Here is a 13,364-nt window from a genome sequence, read left to right as displayed (position 1 = left end):
GCTCTCAGCCAACAGTTAAATGAAGAAGGGAGCAAGAAACAACCTCTCCTGACCATGAAAAGGGAAGGAAAAAAAGCTCTTCCTCTGCTTTTAGCTTTGCTCCCCTCTGCTTTAACCACCACTCCTGATTTGCACTGAAAAGAAGGACTCAACTCATGACTCCTGAATGTAAAGTATTCCTATAGGACACCATCCATTACTTGTGTTGCATAAGCACTAATAATCCCATTGAGCGCCCTTTCACTTGCGCCTTGATGCTAATGCCTTGTACACCGGCTTTCTCATGCATCACCCTTCATCGGAAGCTCTGGGGAGAAAACTAAAATCAACCACAGATTACTCAGACTTGCCGAGTGTGCTCTGCAGCTGGAGACTATATCCTCAGCTCAATGCGTGTGCATAACTCTTGTCCACATTAATGGGAGTTATGTGCTTACGTCCACAGGAGGCTATTCCCCAATGCCTGACATCTTGTTTCATCATTTATGATACTGAAATGACCTGAAAATTGAGGGAGTCAGGAGTGAACGCCAATACACCGGCATGGTGCCATGGTTACACATAGACCGGAGATCCTTTCTCTCTTACACCACGATGGTGCCTGGCCCAGGGCATCTTTGTTCTCTCTCTGCTAATAGTACAACTAATAGATAGTTTTACAATGTTTTCCCCATGGAATTGAAATAAGACAAAACTTAACCTCCCAAATGCTTTGACACCTCCATAGAATAGATTTATGCCAACCCTACGTGAAAAAGAATTAGCCCTGTGGCAACAATCAGCAATTATGTATGCCAGGGAAGAAGAGCAGTTGCTGCAAAGGGGATTAATTAGGAGTAATGGGATAAAATTGGAGGGGAAGGGGAGTTTAGTTTGAATATTAGGTCACACTTCATACTGTTGCATTTCTCAGCTCGTAGAACAGTCTCTAAGAGGGGAAATCTTGTCACTTTGGGAATTCAAATGTGTACAGAATTGGAAGCCTCTGTGAGGGGACTTTACCCTGCTCAGCAGTCATGGGGTGGGATATGAAAAGGATGGGACCCTCCTCAGGGTGCGTCAGGGTGAGCCCACGGACATCTCTGTGTCCCCTCCTCCTTGGTGCGGGACACACAAGCTGTGGATAACAGAGCAGTTATGGACATATCTATGCTATAACCAAGATAAATACAAATCAGTGACCAACTTATTTCTTTTCTTCAGGAGTGCTGTGGTCTTGTGGCTTCCTCAACTCTGGAAGAGTGGTCAGCCAGAAACAGAACAATACTCATGACCACAGGTGTGAAAAAGCAAGGGGCAACTGTGGAGAAGACTGCTCCCTGCAAGCCTTGAAAGACAGTGGAGGAGGAGGACTTCCAGAGGAGGACTTGGTGGATCTGCTCTTACATTACTCCTACAGCCATAACTGCATAGCTCCACAGTTGAGACCTATTTGCACCTCAGTGTGACTATACATGATTTTCATTTTGTCTTGAGTCTGGAGCATCTTACCTGTCCCGTTGACCAGGGAGATGCACGTGCAGGGTGGAAACTTGCATATTGTCCTCTAGAGAGTGTGTCCCACAAGTCATGTAGCAGACCAAGCCTGGGCCCAGCCTCAGGCAGGGCGATGGTGTAGATATGTGTCTCCTTATAGGCATGTGCATGTGTCCAATTGTAACTGTGCAATGGTTCATTTTTTAAAGCAGATCCCACTTTGTGTCCCCTTCAACATCACCAGTACAGCTCTAGACATAGCTCTGAACAATCTGTTATTCTAAAAAATTAGTTAGATAAAATTAGTGAAAATAAGGTGGTTTCTTGTAATTCTTTAGTGCTGTTCCCTAAACATTTTTAATCTAATTTTCTTTGTCTTCTCCCGAGTTCATTTTTGCCCCTGTCATACTAGTTAGGGTGACTAGTCTTGTGGTTGTGATCTTTTAAGCCTCAAAATGCCCATAAATTTGGGGGCTGTGTTGTCGTGGTGCTTTGCACCACTTTGTGCTTTCCTGGCATAGACAATCCAGGTTGCCTTTTGCTGGGATTTGTTAGTGCTTTAGTGATAGTAGATGCCAAGAATGTGCATCTACTCTGTTCAAAACCTTTAAGACCACAGGAGTCATGATGACAACCAAACCTGGCCTGCCCCTCAGAGATCCTGTCTCTACTTGCAGAAAGTAGCTAGAGCAGGAAAACATTGTCCTACATTATCAGTGCCCTATAGATCTCTCCCTCTTCTCCCAGCCTTCCCTCCCATGCACGGTGACACATCCACAAGGAGTGACAGCCTCCTCAACACTACCCCTTCAGCCAGGTGAAGGTTTGCCCAAACCATGATGGTGCTGTGCCTTCAGAGTGACAGAACATTTATTTATAGGTAATGGCATTTTTGACCTTCCTCATCTACTTACTGCTCTTCTAAGTCTGCTTTGATCTCATTACATAAGGAAGTAAGAGCCTTAGAGGGAGAATCTGTGCCCAAGCAGGCCAGCTCAGATAAAGCTCTAAGCACTGCAGGGTGAAAAAACCCCAGTATCTGGTTACTGGCTACATGGGAATCAACAGGAGTGAAGATGTGACCTGGCAGCCAAGTGACATAAAGACTCAGAAGGAGGCTGATACCTCCCTCTGCTTCCCTTTGGTTTAACCAGATGTTTTCCAATTCATCTGGGTAAAGAAAAGTAATAACAAGAATCAGCCACTGACTCCTGGGCTTTTCCCAGAATGAGGATTCGTACTTGTCCTGGTGAAACATCAGAGAGGAGGTGACCTCTTGGTTTCTGATTCTATAGGGAACTGCTGATGGCTGATTTGGCTCATGGCAAAATCTGCAGCAAGTCTAACATTTGCTTTGCATTCACAGGAGGAATGGCAGCTCTGCTTTGGCCAGGCTCCTTCCCACTCCCAACGTGCCCCAAAAGAGGAGACCATCCGTGCCCACATCACCAGCAGAGTTGGAGGGATGTGTTGGGAATGCAAGGAAGAGATGTAGAGATGTTTGTGCTGTGCGTGGTATAGACCTGAGCGCTCTGGGAAGAGTTTGGGGTTATCTGCTCACAGCTACATGGGACATTCCCCTGTCATTTGGGCTGTGGGTGTTTCTGCTTGAGTGTAAGCAGAAGTCCCAGTACTACCATTTGAGCTCTTCTTTCAGAGACAGAGAAGGATTCATAGTCTCAGAGCATTGGGCATATTCCAGATGGGTGCAGCAAATATCCCTCTCCTGCATAATTCCCCAAAGTCATGTTTTTGGGTTTTTTTTTTCCTCTATCTCTGCAGGATTTCCGGTGGAACTAGGGCCTCCAGTCTTAAATTTAGCCTCTCAGCAACACTCAGGAAGAACAGAAGCATTTAATCTCCCATCCAGCATCCAGGCTGATGCTCCTCTTTTTATTGTCTACGTATATCCGTAATTATTAACTTACAGCAACATTTCATTGGCCAATAAATGTTAGTTATGGTATATTTGGTAGCTTTATGAAATGTAATTAGTGCTGGAATAGTATGAGATACTCAGGAGCTCCAGTACTGGTAGATGAACCTTTTATCAGCTGTGGGCATTTAATTCACTTTAACAGAAAAGTCATAAACAAATAACAGTATTGCATCCTCGGACTGGCCTAGTTTCATCTCGTTTGCCTGCCTGGCTGCTGTGTTTCTAGGGTTTCCTGATATGGTCTTTAGCTCCTGCAGGCTTGTGGTAAATTGATCATTGTTAGTTCTAAGATTCAAATTTACCTTTATACCATCCACAGAGCATTTATTACTGCTTATCATATTTCACTGGAACCTAGGAACCTCCACCAGTTTTAGAGGTTCTTGCTCAAGACTCGAAGTGCAGAACAGAAAAAAATAAAATATATACCATTTGGATAAAACCAAATTATGTTTTCCTTCAGATTATCTGGACAAAATAAATAACCCTAAATGCCATTTTACGTGAATCAAAACATTCCATTCAACCTGGAGGAATGCATTTTGTTTGAACATTTGTCCAGAAAATAAAGGGCTCAAAGACCAACATTCCAAAGCTGTGGTTATTTCAGAAGACTTGCAGAAGATGTTGGAGACCCAACCTGAGCTACTGTTTTGGTCTGAGAAAACCAGCAGCTGCTCATGCACCTCCCTGATGATGACTTTAATCACTGAGAGAGAAGCTGTTCTTGGGTGAGATGCACTTGGTATTTCTCTTTGGCTCCATTCCACTTTATGCCATCAAACATTCACAGGAGCAGGGGTGGATATGTGTCTACCACTTGCTAACGTGGGTGTCCTGGTTGCCTAGAAGGAGGGTCACCTGCTCAAAGCAGACCAACTCCAGCAAGATAAACTGAGAGATGTTCACCTGAACTGCAGAACTACAGGGCAATGAAGATGATTAAGGGAGTGGACCATCTCCCTTATGAAGAAAAGCTGAGGGAGCTGGGGCTCTTTAGCTTGGAGAAGAGGAGACTGAGGGGTGACCTCATTAATGTTTACAGATATATAAAGAGTCAGTGTCACGAGGATGGAGCCAGGCTCTTCTCAGTGACAACCAATGGTAAGACAAGGGGTAACGGGTTCAAACTGGAACACAAGAGGTTCCACTTAAATTTGAGAAGAAACTTCTTCTCAGTAAGGATGACAGAACACTGGAACAGGCTGCCCAGGGAGGTTGTGGAGTCTCCTTCTCTGCAGACATTCCAACCCGCCTGGACACCTTCCTGTGTAACCTCATCTGGGTGTTCCTGCTCCGGCGGGGGGATTGGACTGGATGAGCTTTTGAGGTCCCTTCCAAACCCTGACATTCTGTGATTCTGTGCAGAGGCTCAGTTTCAATTTTCTCTGTCTGAATCAGAGACCTAAATTTGCAAATAACACCAGGATTAAAAAAAAAATGGATTTTTAGCATATTTGCTGGTTGTCAAATGAGCAGTCCTGGAGCTCTGGTTATTATTTCTGCTTTATGGTAAACTAATGTGAGGCAAGTGAGTTTTAAAGTCCAGGCACACTGGAGAGGTGTAGAACATCCCCTTTAAAACTCTTCTGCATTTCACAGAATCACAGAATGTCAGGGACTGAAGGGGCCTCGAAAGCTCATCCAGTCCAATCCCCCCATGGAGCAGGAACACCCAGATGAGGTTACACAGGAAGGTGTCCAGGCGGGTTTGAACGTCTGCAGAGAAGGAGACTCCACAACCTCGCTGGGCAGCCTGTTCCAGGCTCTGGCACCCTCACCATTAAGAAGTTTTTTCTCAAATTTAAGTGGAACCTTTTGTGTTCTAGGTTTTACCCATTACCCCTTGTCCTATCATTGGTTGTCACCGAGAAGAGCCTGGCTCCACCCTCCTGACACTCACCATTAATATATCTGTAAACATTAATGAGGTGACCCCTCAGTCTCCTCTTCTCCAGGCTCCAGAGCCCCAGCTCCCTCAGCCTTTCCTCACACGGGAGATGCTCCACTCCCTTCAGCATCTTTGTTGCCCTACGCTGGACTCTCTCCAGCAGTTCCCGGTCTTTCTTGAACTGAGGGGCCCAGAAATGGACACAATATTCTGCTTTTCCTCAGCTTTTGTATAGCATTTGTGCTATCTCAGCACCTTGCACATCTGAAAGCTGACAGCTCTGCAGAGATCTCTCCTTGCTGCTGTTACGGATGTCTCAGCACACCGTTCTCTGGCATGTGAGATGGCTCTGGGCATCCATGGGGTGTGGGTCACCACACCAGAACCCAGCTACAGAGGGCACCGTGGGGTGTTTCATCCCACTGAGATGAATTGATAAGGCCACAGACACTTGCAGGTGTGAAGTCTCCCTCATTTTGAGGTCCCACTGGTGAACTTCATCTACTTGCATGAATTAATCATGCATCTTCCATGACTCCTGAATAACAGGAATCCTCTTCTTCAAATTCCAAAAAAGACAGTAAGACAGGTCATGCGTGTTGGCCTCTCCACTGAAGTCTTCTTGATAAAGCTTTGATTATCACCCATGGCAATCTCCCCATCAAGTCCTTCTGGGGAAGAGTGTTTCGGCTGCCAATTGTTCAAAGAGTGCTTGTAGCATCATTAGTTAAAACCCACAGGGAAAAGTGAAAATAACATGCCTGCAATTTAACTTTATGTAGCTGGGAACCGACACAGATGTGGACGTGGTGCCGTTAAGAAGCCGTGCGGAGCTGCCGGCACCTGGTACAGGGTTATCGGCCCATTGTGGCCTGGTCTCAGCACCGGCCAACAAAGCCAATGGGAGGGGGAATTCGCTTGTCATCCATTGGGTTATACCTGATTTATGGTCCCGCTCATTGACTTCAGAAGTCTCGCAGTGGCAAGCTGCATTGTCTTAACTTCGCATTTGTAGATTATCCACACCACAGAGTTATAAATCCTTCTGAGCACCGCCTGCTTCTAAGGCCTAATTATATTGTCAGCGATAGGGTCTGGAGCGGGAGTGTATGTGCTACAATGCTCTGCCGGCCGTGAGTTCAGGAGACATTCATAGAGGCATTTTATCAGTCAATTTCATGAGACATTAATTAATGAGATACTTCAATTAGATCATTTCTGTCACTAGGAAGGAGTTATTCTTCATGGTCAAGATTACATCATCTTAATTAGTCCCTCTCCAAGTAATTTGCTTCTTTTCAAGCCCCGAAGAAGGGTACATTCATTATAGATAATTAATATTCAAGTTAATTGACTGTACCCTACAATTCATGGAGCCCCTTTGAAACAGATTTTCTAGTTAGGCATCGGAAAGGGCTGTTAAAGTTGCACTGCACAGTCCTGCAGAAGGCTTCTCAATCATCCAGGGGACCAAATTATTATTATCAACCCCAGGCCTGCCTTAGCCACTCCAGTTAATACTCACAATAGAGTGCCCATTCTGAGCAACTACTGTGTAGATACAAAAGTTGAGATCAGAAGGTTAGGCTAAATCTCTTCTATTTATGTACACACTATGCAGGGAATCTATTTTTTGTTAGCACACACATTCTTCACAGCAAAATTACTTTGATTTCACTATTTCAGTTTTAAAAGGGAAATTTTACAGCAAGCCAATCAGGAATAACAGACACTTGAAGCTCAGGTGCTCTGTTTGTTTATTCTCTCCAAAGAAAGGTCATGCAATATTAATGTTTTGTCTTTTAATGTTGCAAATAATCCACAGAAAACACCATATCCCACTAAGAGTAGTACATTTAATGTAAAAGCTCTGTGTTGTATACAAATGCTGTGGTATATATTTTCTTTCCTAGTATTTGTACTTAAGTTTTTACGTTTGACTTAAGTCAAAACTTGATTTTTCTCTGTCCTATTTCAGACTACAGGAGTGATCTCATATTTGAAAATGCTGCCAATCTAAGGTCTCAGAAGCTGGAAACTCCAATGCAAGTCAGTGTTTCCAAAAGTAAAAGGGTCGATAACACTTACAGGCTAGCAAACTTAGAAACAGCTACAAGTCTGGAAAAAACAGCAACAACTCCCATTAAAGCCAGGAATTGTGCTGGCTGTGCTTGCATCAGATCTGAATCTGCCTAATTGTGAGTGCAGTATCACTGCTCTTCATTTTTATGCAGATTGCTGAACCTGTCTGATTCAAGCAGAGCTTCCGAGGAAAGGCAGTGCAGTCCATACATGTGCAAGCCTTTGTTTCTTAAAAACAAAACTTCCCCTTTGACTTGAACTTTAAATAGTAGAGCCAGGCTAATAATGTGGATAACATCACTGAATATGTGCTCGGATTTCAGCATTTTATAGCTCTTCCTGTCTTTGTGCCACATATTAGTTTCCTCTGAATAGTCTTTCAAACAAATTAAATGGCAGGAATGTTAGTGTAAGCAGCGAGACATAAACACTGAATATTCAGAGTGACTATTTTTGTTCCCAGCAAAAACCTAATTTTAAGATCAGACTTTCTCCAACTGGAGAGGAGAAATATTAGTATGACTACAAGAGCATTTGTGTGTGGTGCTGTTACAGGAGCACTGCTTGGAGCTTGCCAGGAGCAGGATGCTGCTGAGTACACCAGAGACTGAATAGGTTAGAAGCAGAGATGAACATAGTCTAGGATCTGGATAGCTGAATTTAGGAATACTGACCTGCTGCTGCTTTGCTTGCATTGCCCTTCCCACAGACCTCCCAGCCTCCTCCAGCCACCAAACAAAGCTCTTTGCTGATACATTACTGATCCTAAACATGTGACAAGAACTAATCTAGTGCAGAATTCCAAATAATGGGCAATTTTGGAGACAACGGTATTCTGCATGTGGCCACATGGCAAATAAAAATTTGGAAAAGAGAAGTGCATAAACTCCAGCTGGGAAATACTTTCTTGAGAGTTATTCACCCAGGGCTGTTAAAAATGTAGCGTGAATTAGCATCCTGCCACTTGCTTAGTGCCTCTGCCTAATTCTGTTATGTGTGATTGATTATCCAAAAGGAATTCTTGGGAGGTTGCCCAATTTGTTTTTGTTGCTAGTTAGGCCAATGAAAAGCAATCATCTAAAACTTCTTGTCTGTCCCCCTCCTTTCTCCATCCACATCCTTTTTCTCAAGATGACTCTCCCAACTCCTAGCCCTGTCTCCTGTGTCAGTTCTGCATTTGACTTGCTGATATTTTTTCCACTTTTTGTGCCCCATGGGAGAAATCAGAAGCTCTTTTGCTGTTGGTTTTACATATATTAGAGTTGACATTTTGTGGCCCAAATAAATTCTGTGTTCTTCTGTCACCTGCTTACAAGAGTACAGGTTCTGCCTCTGATGGCACAGACTGTGTTAAGTGCACAAAGACTGAGCAAAGGACTGTGCTGCTTCTTTCTATTTTGAAAGAGTTCCTTTATTGATTTTTGGATAAAACAATGCTAAAAAAGCATTTCTGATTGTGTTATGAACTCGCCTGCCAGGCTGCCTGGAGCCGTAACTGTGGATCCCTTTGCTCCTTCAGCTCTGGGGCAGCTCTCTCTGTGTGGTAGCTGTCACAGGGTTGGTTTAGGAGCATCACTGCAACATTTCTGCACCTCTAGAGCAGCCAATTTTAGGATCTCAAATTGTTCTGCAAGTTAAGGTGCAAAATCTACCAAAGAAGGTCAGTAGCGTTAACCCCTATTTTGACACTGGCTAATTTAATGTCCCAGAGAGACCAAAGGTCCACACTGTGAAGATGCTGAACACACACAGTTTGAGTTGAAGTGTAGAGGAGCTGTGGGTATTTGATGTCTGTGAAAAGCAGGGATGCCACTGGGAATTTGTTTAAAGGTAAATAGAAGAATAAGTGGAAAGTCTTGACTCCCAGTTCTCTCTTCTGATCACTGAATCACACTAAAGGGTAACTTGTTTAATCATCCTATGTCTGTATAATACCAGCCTGAAGCTTGTAAAAAGCTTCCTTAGTATTTCAAGGGCTTTGTTTCTTATCCTGGGAAAAATACTTACTCTTCACAAACACTCTCAGTATCTGTGCAGTTCTAATATTTATACTGGACTCTTCTGAACAGCAGCTGACTCAGGTACATTTAGGTTGCTCACTGTTGCTGCATGAACATCTGAAGATGCTGATGGAGATTTCTGTGATATTGTACCATTGTTCTCGGTAGCCCAGAAGTTTTTCTTTGCATCCAGTTTTCTTAGAGCTTGATTTCTGCCCCCAAAACTTTATTGATGTCTTCAATCCCTGATTGACTCCAAGTTAGGAAGGAAATGCCCCGAGACAGAAAGCACTCATCAGCACACCCTGCATACTGAACAATTATGGAGAAAACCCGTGTCCATTGGCAGAGGTGAACAAAATACTGGAAAAGAGTTAATGTAGTCCATTGGAGCAAAAAATCCACTTCAACACAGATCTCCAAGAGCTGAGGAGCTGTCTTTGGTGAGAAAAATAACACCTTTTAAACTAAGTTTTCCCTTGCAGGGCTGAGAGGTCCATGGGCTTTGGAGAACCAAGCAGACACTGACTTTGGACAGTCTGGATCCAAGGTCCTGCAGTTCTGCCAAGATGAACTGGAAATTTGAGAGCTGTTTGGGATGGGAACAGCTTCCTGACATGACGGTTTGCCAGACATAGGGCAAGAGGCAGAAATCAGAATTTTTTTAAGTGACTGATCAGTTCTGACAACATGGGGCAAGTTAATAACAGATTTTGCTGCAACTTGCCATCAGACAACCGTACTTCTGCATGTCTTCATGGTACAGTACAGTGCACTCTTGCATAGCAGTGTGGTGGGTTTTGCCCAGCTAAGCATTTCTTTGTTAATAATCTCCAGCTTTTCACAAGAAAACTTCTTTTAATTAGGGTTGTCTTATCTATTTGGACTATTGCCCATCGTTCTAGCGTCTGGTGTTTGCTTTGTAGGTACAGACCATTGCTGGCACTCGCAGAAAGAAGTTTTTTTCCTGGTCTCTGATGAGGCTTAGAGAAGAGCAATCGCAGCCCAAATCTGCAGTCAGAGAAACATGAGTCATTTCCATATGGTGCTTTGAGTCTGATGGGCTGCAAGAAGAGGGAAAAAGGGAAATGCTCCCTGAGCGTGGCCATGGGAGCTGAGGTCACAACCTGGTGGGACGTTTTCAAGGAGCACTGAAAATACCTGTCATCTGCATTGTGGAGAAATTATTTTCAAGCTTTTTTTCCCCTCCTTTTTTCTCTTTTTGCCTCTTCTGTCTTTCATCCTCTCCTTTTCATTTTCAATTTCAGCCACTTATCTTCAGATATTTTTGAAATGGCTGGGGAAAAAAGGAGGCAAAAATGAAGCTGACATAAGGGAAATTGAAGTGTGGGGAAAAAACACAGCAGCTTACTCTAGACCTTGTTTAATGAAAAATAATTAGAAAATTTCAAAACACTCTGCAAACTGCGATCCCATTTTCTCTTTATTCATGATGGACAAAAACTTGAAGCTTCGGTTTCCCATGATAAAAGCAAGCAATATTTTTTTTAATCACTTTTTTTCCCCCCATTAATGCCTTGGAGAGCATTTACATCTGAAGTAGACACAATATTCAGAGCTATGCATTCTTTAGAACTCTTTTCATCCTGCTTCCCCAGCATGGTTGACATTTACCTCCATGACCTCCGTCCTCTCTTGGTGGGCACAGTGCTAAAGCCATTTGCTGAAGCTACTAATGAAGTGGTGCTGACTCATGGAAGGAGACAACTTGTGTTCATATCCTGTTCTCCATCACAAGGAACTGCTGGTGGGACTGGTCATGCCAGGTCTTTTTGGTTTGGAAAGCAGACAACAGTGAGGGAATAAATTTGAAGGCGCCAAAATAAAGAATGGAAAGTAGAAAGCAAAGAGTGAAGAATTAGTCACATTTTCTCAAAATGCAAGACCTACCTTGAGCCAATGAAATTATCAGGTGACATACCTGAAACAACCAAAAGACAGTATTTTCCACCTAATAAGCTATGAAACTTGTTGCCACTGGATGCTGCAGAGAACAAATGTTTAAGTATACTTAAAAATACCTGAACAGTTATGAAGAATAGCATTACCGGTACCCATTGAACATGATGGATCATGCCCAAGTTTCAGCTCAGAAAGCCCTGAGCTACCAACTGACAAGCTGGAGGGGTAAACCAGATTACAATATGTTTATTCCAGACTTTCTATTCCTCTTTCCACCTCTACTTTCAGTGATAGGATGGACCTTTCATGTGTTGGAGTTTATTGGGTTTTCTGTACAAACATGCCATTCCCCAGCCAAGTTACACTTGGATTCTCTTAATTAAAAATTGAGGATGAATTAGCTGAATCAGTAGGTAACTCTAAACCATTGAGTAAATACAAATATTTACCTCCCAGATATCCACCTGAAGCTCTGTCAATGCACCAAGTGCTGTGGCAGGAAAAGCAGTTTTATTCTTGACTTTTTTAAGCTCTTGGGTAAAACATTTTTTCTCCAATTATTTTCTTTTCTCACCTGTGTTGGTTCTGGACTGTTTAGAGCAGAATTTCTTCAAAAACCTACATGTCTTCCACTGTTAGTACAAAGCCTAGTACCATGGATCTTTCACCTTCTTGAGGTCTCTAGGTTCTTCTTTAATACAAGCAAATGATTATAATTTCTATAAACTACAGCATCTTCAATTAGGTCTTGATAAATTTCTTCTGGTAAATCAGAGCTTGTAATAAAATCAGTCTTTGGTCTTACTGAGTGAAGAGCAAAGTTCTCTTTTTTATGCTATTTCCCTGCTTTCTCCTTTGAATAAAGTGGAAAACATGTGAAGGATGTATAAAGGGTGCTTCTTCTGGGTTTTTTTTTGTTTTGCAAGTGGTGGACTATTTTTAAAGAGATCTAACCTGAGAACCCCAGGAGTGCATTGATTAAGCAGAGCTAAATATATCAATATCCATGTAAAAGTAGAGGTGTTGCTTTGCTACTGGAGACTACAGGCAGAAGGTGGAGTGTAAGCTTTTCACTTAATAGCCTTTGATCATTCAGGTAAAAGAAGATAAAAATTGCCCCTTATGAAGTTATTTTCCTAAGTATAAATAATTACCAAGTGCTATTGTGCTCGTCTGTCTTTGCATATGGTTATTATTCAGCAGCACCACGTTAGCTTTGGTTGCACATTGCCATGTGGAAGCCATTTGGATGATCACAATGGGATATTTTTGGGGTCAGTGGGGCAGGAATGGGGGGATGATCTTCTGTAAATGTGAACAATGAAGGATTAACCCAGATTTTCTTTTCTGACAAGGATGTAACTCGCACAATATGAAATTAAAAAAAAAAAAATGCCTGGGAGACAATTTGGATTCAAATAATGTTTTCTAGAAGGAGCTGCCTGCTGGCAGTGTGTCTCAGTTCACTGCGTTTTGACAAGCCCAAAAGCAGAGCTAAGAGGCTCTCTGAAGTTGACTGAAGTCAGTGTCAACAAAGCTGGGATTTCTTCCAACCAAAAGCCGTGCAACCAGTATGAAATGTTTGTCGGGCTGTAGAAGGGAACAACTAGAATAGCTACCAAAATATTTAACTAAGACTCTCAGAGAGACATTGGGTTTCTACTAAAAGATACTGCAGTGGCATTCGACACTGAGCAGTGTTTTATTCAGAAACTTCCTTGAGTTCAAACTTCAGAGAGACATCATTGGGAGGTATCTGAACAGTTGCAAAGTATTTAATGTTCAGGGTGCAGGGGAGCTGTGTTGTGCTATCCAGCTCCAGTTGGATGTGGGACATTCAACTCTAGCCCTGCAATTTGCAAACTGCACCCCCTAGCAAGCTTCTGCCTCGTCCTGGTGTGCTAAACTCCATGCTCTCCTCAGTGTCTGCCTTGAAAGTATTCCCCGGGGGCAAATAAATGCCCTGTGGAGGGAAAATCATCCTACTTCCATGCTCCTCACTGACCACCTAGGGAAGGATGAGTGACTGAAGACCTAAACTGGGCTCCAGTTC

The 13,364-nt window shown here is 43.0% G+C and overlaps 2 long non-coding RNA genes across 2 annotated transcripts in view; both read left to right on the top strand.

The window, feature by feature from the left end:
• Positions 1–4,002, top strand: part of LOC110366215 (uncharacterized) — a 40,092-nt gene extending 36,090 nt beyond the window's left edge. Inside the window, exon 2 of the long non-coding RNA XR_002426396.2 lies at positions 1,204–4,002. This is a non-coding gene — a long non-coding RNA (uncharacterized LOC110366215). The remainder of the gene's footprint in view (positions 1–1,203) is intronic.
• A 1,346-nt stretch (positions 4,003–5,348) lies between these two features.
• LOC135578394 (uncharacterized) lies at positions 5,349–12,188 on the top strand. The gene is made up of 2 exons (XR_010469924.1): positions 5,349–7,355; positions 9,874–12,188. It is a non-coding gene; the product is annotated as an uncharacterized LOC135578394 (long non-coding RNA).
• The last annotated feature ends 1,176 nt before the right edge of the window (positions 12,189–13,364 follow it).

This window comes from Columba livia, chromosome 2 (assembly GCF_036013475.1).
Source record: "Columba livia isolate bColLiv1 breed racing homer chromosome 2, bColLiv1.pat.W.v2, whole genome shotgun sequence".
Taxonomy (NCBI): Eukaryota; Metazoa; Chordata; class Aves; order Columbiformes; family Columbidae; genus Columba; species Columba livia.
Note: the sequence above shows the minus strand (reverse complement) of the source record. Positions and strands in the feature narration are given on the sequence as shown.